Consider the following 7487-nt stretch of genomic DNA (forward strand, 5'->3'; position numbering starts at 1 on the left):
CGCTTCAGTCCTTGTAACACATGTTACCTGCTTTTCAGGTTTGTACTCCGTGAAACTCACACAAATAACGATTTTCATGAATCTGAATATTTTAGAACAGTCGATAAACTTTGTGTCAAGTTTGAAGTCTGTAATATCGAGTTATTAACTTTTGAAAACTCCTTTGTTGGTTTCGCGCCAAACGGCATTAGCGTGAAATGGCAGTTGGCCCGTTCGCATAGTATATTATTGTGGAAACACACACACTGTAGAGTATGTTTAAGTTTACTTTTAAAGAGTTAGATGACGTAATGATAAGATATTTTAGAGTAGGCTATAAGAAAAGTGTTGATATGATGTATTATAATTAAATGTTTAGTCGGTCTGTTATGCAGGCAAATCCATTGTAGTTCCGACTGTGGTGTAATGTTAATTCCCTAGGTGCTGGTTATTGTCTTGTTATGGTTTATTGTGGTTTAAAGCCAAAATATGTTATTTCTATTATAGGAACAGAACAGTATTTAATTGCATTGTGAGATAGCTCAAAACAACCAGCGAATAAGCTGAAACAGGAACTTTAACTTTAATGAGGATTTTGATAAAAAGGAGTTCTGTATTGATTTTAAGGTGAACTAAGAGTGGAGAGAAACAGTACATGTGAGCCTCACTTTTTATTGCACTTTTTATGTTTTATTTGCAAAGAGAACTTACAAAGGAATAATAGACAATTTAACAGGCACTTTAACGAGGGAAGAGTTTATATTTATTTATTAATGTGTTATTCATGATAATTGTGAAATAAAGAGACGGATTTCGAAGACCAAACAAGAGCAGTGCCGCTTCAGTCCTTGTAACACATGTTACCTGCTTTTCAGGGAGTCCGGTCTCAACACTCTATTTGTTACCCCCGTCCTGGCCACTTGGGACCGGTAACACAAGCGACCAAATTAAACACAAAGACACGATAAAGGTTGTTCAGGCTGACCCAATTATTCTTACCTTTCTTCCGCTTGATGAAAGCTTGGGCAGTCCCTTGAGTCATAAGTCAACTGATTATGAATCTGCCTCATATGCAGAGTCAAGTGCATCACATGCAGAATCATCTACCGGAACGTCTTCTTCACAGGACACCATTATTCTGCCTAAGCAAAGTACCATAGAACGATATCAGCCATGGCCAAAGCAGTTCCCCATTCCACTATTTGCATATGAAACTAAGATATACCTTGAAAGAGCCTCTGAAGACTACAAGAAGAATAGAACACTTCTGACTTGCTCAAAAGTTAAGGCAGATATTCTTGAGAAGCTGGCCGAAACTATTGATGCATATGCAGCCTATCCATCAAGTGCACAGATAAGTTTAATTGCTGAGGCACTTGTAAACAAATATCCATGTCTCAAAGAACCCGGCTCCTTCGCAGGTTTCTATGGCTGGCAACAAAGCATCAAATACAAGATGGCAAATTATCGCACTAATCTCCGAGGCTATGGTGTACCTGAGGTGATGTGCAATGCATTGAAACGCAAGAGCCCTGCAGACCAGAAGCCTGTAAAAAGTGTAAAAAAGCCTAGAAAGGCAGAAGTGAACTATCTTCCCCCTTACCCAGCAGGAGAGGAAGAAAAAAGCCAGGAACAAGAGAGGCTTCAGTTGCTTACTGAAGTAAGGAAAAGAGACAACAACACATTGATAAAAGAAAGAATGGCCAAAACATTTGCACACAGAAGAAACAAAATTGTCAACCTATCACCCAGCATCGAGGACATCAAAGCCAGGTGGCCCGCTTTATTTGAGGCATCTCAAGTGAGTTAAAGAGTTAGGAAAATGAGATATGGTTACAAATATATGTATTATTATAATACTTTAGGCTTTAATACTGGTTTCATTGTTTGTCTTCTAGATTCAGGATGAGTTTCACAGAATCACAACGGTGAACCTTGAATCCAAGTTCATGTCCAAGCTGGATGAATACACTCCCAAGCTTCTGAGCCTCTTCCAGTCCAAGGGAGGAACCATGGGATTGAGGTTGCATGCTATCCTACTCAAGGTATCCTTCAGTTAGTATTTGATTTAATCACACTAGGGCAATGCCCGTAGGAAGCAGGTATTAGCTTATTCACTCAGAGAGTGACACCGGAGTGGATTTTAACTACCGTCCCGGAAAAAAGAGGCACAGTTAAACTGTACAATATCAGAGTTTATTTACTAAGCACTACTTCTCTGCTGAAGTTCTTCGCCATGAAGGGGCTTATTTTTCGATAATGACCGGCGAAGTTCTATACATTATCCCGCTTATTACACGGCTACTTCCCAAAACGAAACAATTTATTTACAATGTATTTGTTACCAGCATTCATAGCGTTGATCAGCAGAGAAATAGTCCGCCCAAGACGTTGACGTCGTCGCTTAGCAACCGACAGCGCTTGGGTTGATACATATCCCGCTTATTACATTGACAAGTTAACGGACTACGTGCGGAGTGAACCAAAGGCAAAAAGTCCTTTTGTTTACCTTGACAGCGGTCATTATTCATTGGCAACGGTCAATTATCCAAAAATAATTGACCGCCGGAAGTTGTGAAGTGCCCATTCAAGTGAACGGAACGTTGAAAAGACCTGTGTAATAACCAAAAATAATTGACCGCCGGAAGTTGTGAAGTGCCCATGCAAGTGAACGGAACGTTGAAAAGACCTGTGTAATAAATATATTTATATATATTATATATATTTAGCAGGGTAGGCCTAAGTAACAAATGTTGGGTTGAAATCGGGCTCCGGCTCATAATTACAGGGCACAACGAGTAAACCCCCTCGTCAAGTGTCAGTCACTTGTTGCATGGTCTGTGTGGGAGGCGGAGCCCTGGCGTTACACGTGTTTATTATTTTTTGAAGCGCAATCGTGTTTACATCCTTTTTATTTAGTGTTTCAGTTTAATTTATTGTTTTAGGTGGTGTTTCGTTTTTATTCAAGAGCATTTTTTGTTAAAAATCGATTGTTTTTGGTTGTTTTGTTAATTTATTCTGGATATGTTAAATGTCTTCCAGACTTCCAGTTCCAGTGTTCTTTAAAAATAAAAGTTTATTGATCTTCGAAAGGGTGTACTTTATCATTATATTAGTTGAAAAACTGCAATATTATCGCTTATCGCAATAATTTCTGGGGCAATTAATCACCCAGAAAAATCTGTTATCTTGACAGGCCTAGTAATTTGTTTACATAAATGAACGTAATAAATTACGTTATAAAGTCGGATAAACGCTTCCGGTTTTGGACAGAAGACTTGACACTCGCTGTTGACTTTAAGCTGGAGCTTATGGCTCTTCTCTTTCTGTAAATACACACACCTTATTATGAATTCTTATTCAGAATTCCCTCTGTGTTATACTGCAATCATCTCAATTTAATATTTGATGGGGCACAAACTGATACTCGTATTGTAAAGCTGAAGGGCATCTGAGATTGAGGCTAATAATTATTTTAAATACAGCAACTATGTATGAGTGGACAGGAATAGTTAGAACAATTCCTTTATAGCTTCACCTTTTCTGACATATTTATATTAGGTCTATCTATGTTACATTCTGTAGTCTTAATATCATAAGGTTCGACTGCACTCCAACATAATTTATCATATGTTATTAGCACTTTTGCATTCCTAAATTCTTACTCTGAACCATCATTCATTTAATGTCTGGCTCTATTTGTCTATAATATTGTGTTACCTTGTGCTGCTGGACCACCTTATTTGCCCATTTTTAAATACGACAAACTCAAGTCTGTGTTTTAACTTAGCTCTGTGTGTAACCAAAGTGAATAAGTAAAGTCATACAAAAAATCAATACATTGTAAACGTTTTAACACTTTATTCAGAACACTCACACACACACACACACACACACACACACACACACACACACACACACACACACACACACACACACACACACACACACACACACAGCAATGTCAATGAGTGTCCACCCAGCGACCCAGAAACAGCGTTGACTCGAAGATCCTCCTCAGCTGCCATGTTAAGGAAGACCTCCATGTCTTCCTGAAAATCAAAGGTGAAGAGCAGGGGATACTTTTCTTCTTCATCATTTGAAAAACGTATCCTTTCCAGGAGCTCCTGCTGTTCGGTTGCGTCCATATTCTGAAACGCGGGCTCGACCACCTTCCCCCTAAGCAAACCTGCATTCTGACGCAGCCAGGCAACTCCAGCCACAATGTTGTCAAGTGGCCCCTGTTTAATGGAAAATGAAATGCCACCAAGTTGGAATCATTTTATATTCAATTATATTATTTTTGCAATCAGTTAGTTACTTAAACTAAGACTTGGAACTGTAAGGTTCTACACCCAGGACTGCAGACAAGCCCATCCAGATAATAACACATCAAATTAGACAACAACACCACTGTGGTGGGACACATAACTGGAGGGGGTAATTCTGTCTACAGAGAGGAGGACCTGAAACTGTTGAACACTGAGTGAGTTGAACACCAGAATCATTTTGTCCTCTCTAAATACTTAAAATAATGAAAGACCATCACACAAAAGATTACAAAAGATTATTGTCATGACTGAATGGTGGAAGAATCAGGGAAATTAAAGATTGTTGTAGGAGTAAATGAACAAAAAAAGAACAAACAAATACAACTTAACATTAACAGCATTAAAAATATATAAATAAAAACTAACCACATGAATGTCATCTCGCCTTCTCTTCAGTTTAAAAACTGGTGGCACCTCACCCCGAAGAAGAGCCTTAGATGCGTCGGTACAGTGGGCAAAGAGTTTGCCATGGCTCAAATATTAAGAATTAAAGGAAGAAAGAGAAATTAATACACTACAAATACAATAGAGACACTCATGTGTAACCATTTCTTAGTCAAACAAAGGTGAACATAATTTGGCCTTACCTTCCAAGGTCAAGATTTTCGATCAGCATGATACACCACCATTTTCTCAATGCCGGCATATCAGTCTAATAAAATAGAAAAAATATATATCAGCCTTAATGTAAAATAATTTTTTAGATAGCTTTGAATAAGCAAGGGAACTTACAACAGTGAAGTCAAAGGGTGCATCCATCACTTTGTAAAGGGCATACTGTAAATAAAACAATAATTTTATGTTAATATTTTTTAAGCACAAAGAGTAAATAAATCTGACCAATAGTCACACCTACCATCAACATGAAGATGCCACAGTCGATGCCGTACTTTTGCTGTGGAAAGCCCTATCATGTCAGAAATGAGTTAGTATTTGTACTTCTAGTTTCACAGTATCATTAAACAACAATATATTTACCTCGATGTCCAAACCAGTCGTCTCTTTCCATGGCCCAGGGCTGAGAGTCTGACGAAGGTTGTTAAAATCGAACAGACAGCAGCATTTAGAGCATATCAATCATGCAAAATATGGCCCTTTTTCATGTACCGCACACACAACGCAATCTATTTAGTCAGGAACAAGATCTTCATGCCGTCACACACCATTTCAGCAGGCTTTTTATAGTACCATTATATAAACTCACTTAGTGGTTTCATTAAATTCGTGCTAATTATTTTATTACAACTTAACTCTGTTTTGGACTACAGATGAATGTCAAAAGTCCACATCTTAAAATCTGTAAAATCGTTTAAAGGTCCCATGACATGCTATTTTATGTATTCTTTAATATAGGTATTAGTGGGCAACTAACACAGTATTCAAAGACGTTCCCGAAATTCAGCCGTGGTGCAGAGTTACTGTTAGGGGTTGCGGGTGCAGGCAGGCAGGTAGGACCCAGACGCAGACGGTTTAGGGAAAACGGCACTTTATTTTCGCCTAAAGGCTAAGGCAAGGAACCAGGGAACTCAGGTGACAACAGCGAACAGGGAACACGCAGGACGAACAACCACAATGACAGCACGAGGAACAAAGGAAAGACAAGGGCTTAAGTAACAAACGCAACGAGGAACAGCTGAGACACATTAGGGGAGGGAGCAGTAATCAACACAGGAGGGAAACACACCAAAACACGACAGACCATGACAGTACCCCCCCCTTAAGGGTCGACTCCCAGGCGACCCACGACAAGCAAAAAAAACGAAGAAAGTCAAACCCAAAACGGGTGGGTGGAGGGGAGCCAGGAGGAGGGAATCAAAAAAAGGTGGTAGAGGGCGGGTCCCCTCAGGAGGAAGGCCAGGTAGAGGGCGGGTCCCCTCAGGAGGAGGGCCAGGTAGAGGGCGGGTCCCCTCTGGAGGAAGGCCAGGTAGAGGGCGGGTCCCCTCTGGAGGAAGGCCAGGTAGAGGGCGGGTCCCCTCTGTAGGAAGGCCAGGTAGAGGGCGGGTCCCCTCTGTAGGAAGGCCAGGTAGAGGGCGGGTCCCCTCTGGAGGAAGGCCAGGTAGAGGGCGGACCCCCTCTGGAAGGCAAGGTAGAGGACTGGTCCCCTCTGGAGGTAGGCGAGGTAGAGGGCGGACCCCCTGTGGAAGGCGGGACCCCTCAGGAAGGCAAGGTAGAGGGCTGGTCCCCTCTGGAGGCAGAGGGCGTGCCCCTTCCAAGAGGTTTGGAAGGCGGGACACCTCCGGCAGGAGCAGAGGGCGGACCTCCACAGGCAGGGGAAGAGGCCAGTACCCCTCTGGAAGGCGAGGAGTGGGCTCAGGAACCGGACAGGGCTCGGGGACCGGAGTCAGTGCGGGGGCTGGAGTGTCAGGAGGAACCGGGTACCCCAAACTCACCACCCCCACTCTGATTGTCCGCAAGGGAGGAGGCTGGTAGCTAGGAACCGGGGGCAGAGACTGGTAGCTAGGAACCGGGGGCCGAGGCTGGTGACAACAGGGAACAGGGAACATGCAGGACGAACAACCACAATGACAGCACGAGGAACAAAGGAAAGACAAGGGCTTAAGTAACAAACGCAACGAGGAACAGCTGAGACACATTAGGGGAGGGAGCAGTAATCAACACAGGAGGGAAACACACCAAAACACGACAGACCATGACAGTTACAGCCACTCCGAGCCAGTCGCACATTGAGCTTCCCCCAAATGCGCTGTTTTGGTGTCTGTAGCTATTATGCAAATGAGGAGGAGCGAGGCGGGTCAAGGAGGAGGGTGGGGGTGTTGCCCTGAGCGGCTTGCAGCCACGGTACCATGCGCTCTGTTTACAGTTGATGTATCGCAATGGCGAGGCGCACAGCCTTTAGCCGTGTTCTATAAATATTCTAGAACACACGGGAGTCCTGGAGCTCTATATTTAAATATGATCATTTAGCCTACATAGATATCTATATCATATAATATATATTATCACGGCGGGTCTCAAGTGGGAGACATTCGCCGCCAACAATCCCTTTCTCCTCCATGTCGTGGTTCATGTTCTTGAGGGAGTCAAAGCCAAAGTTCCTTCCCCCCAATTCATTCTCAACCTTGGCTGAGATAACCCCCAATACGAGTCTCGTTGTAGAAATACCAGAGACGAGAGTCCGACGTGTTCTATTTCATCCTTACTGACCGCCAGAGGCGG

The 7487-nt window shown here is 42.5% G+C and overlaps 1 long non-coding RNA gene across 2 annotated transcripts; it reads right to left on the minus strand.

The window, feature by feature from the left end:
- Window positions 1-3704: 3704 nt before the first annotated feature.
- On the minus strand, window positions 3705-5348 carry LOC132449231 (uncharacterized). Of its 2 annotated transcripts, XR_009523545.1 has the most exons (6): window positions 5289-5348; window positions 5167-5217; window positions 5043-5087; window positions 4898-4962; window positions 4677-4782; window positions 3705-4220 (listed from the first exon to the last, which is right to left on the minus strand). It is a non-coding gene; the product is annotated as an uncharacterized LOC132449231 (long non-coding RNA). The 2 variants fall into 2 exon arrangements; XR_009523546.1 differs by having other exon boundaries at window positions 5167-5347.
- Between the last annotated feature and the right edge of the window lie 2139 nt (window positions 5349-7487).

The sequence above is a fragment of the Gadus macrocephalus genome, chromosome 20, assembly GCF_031168955.1.
Source record: "Gadus macrocephalus chromosome 20, ASM3116895v1".
NCBI classification, from domain to species: Eukaryota; Metazoa; Chordata; class Actinopteri; order Gadiformes; family Gadidae; genus Gadus; species Gadus macrocephalus.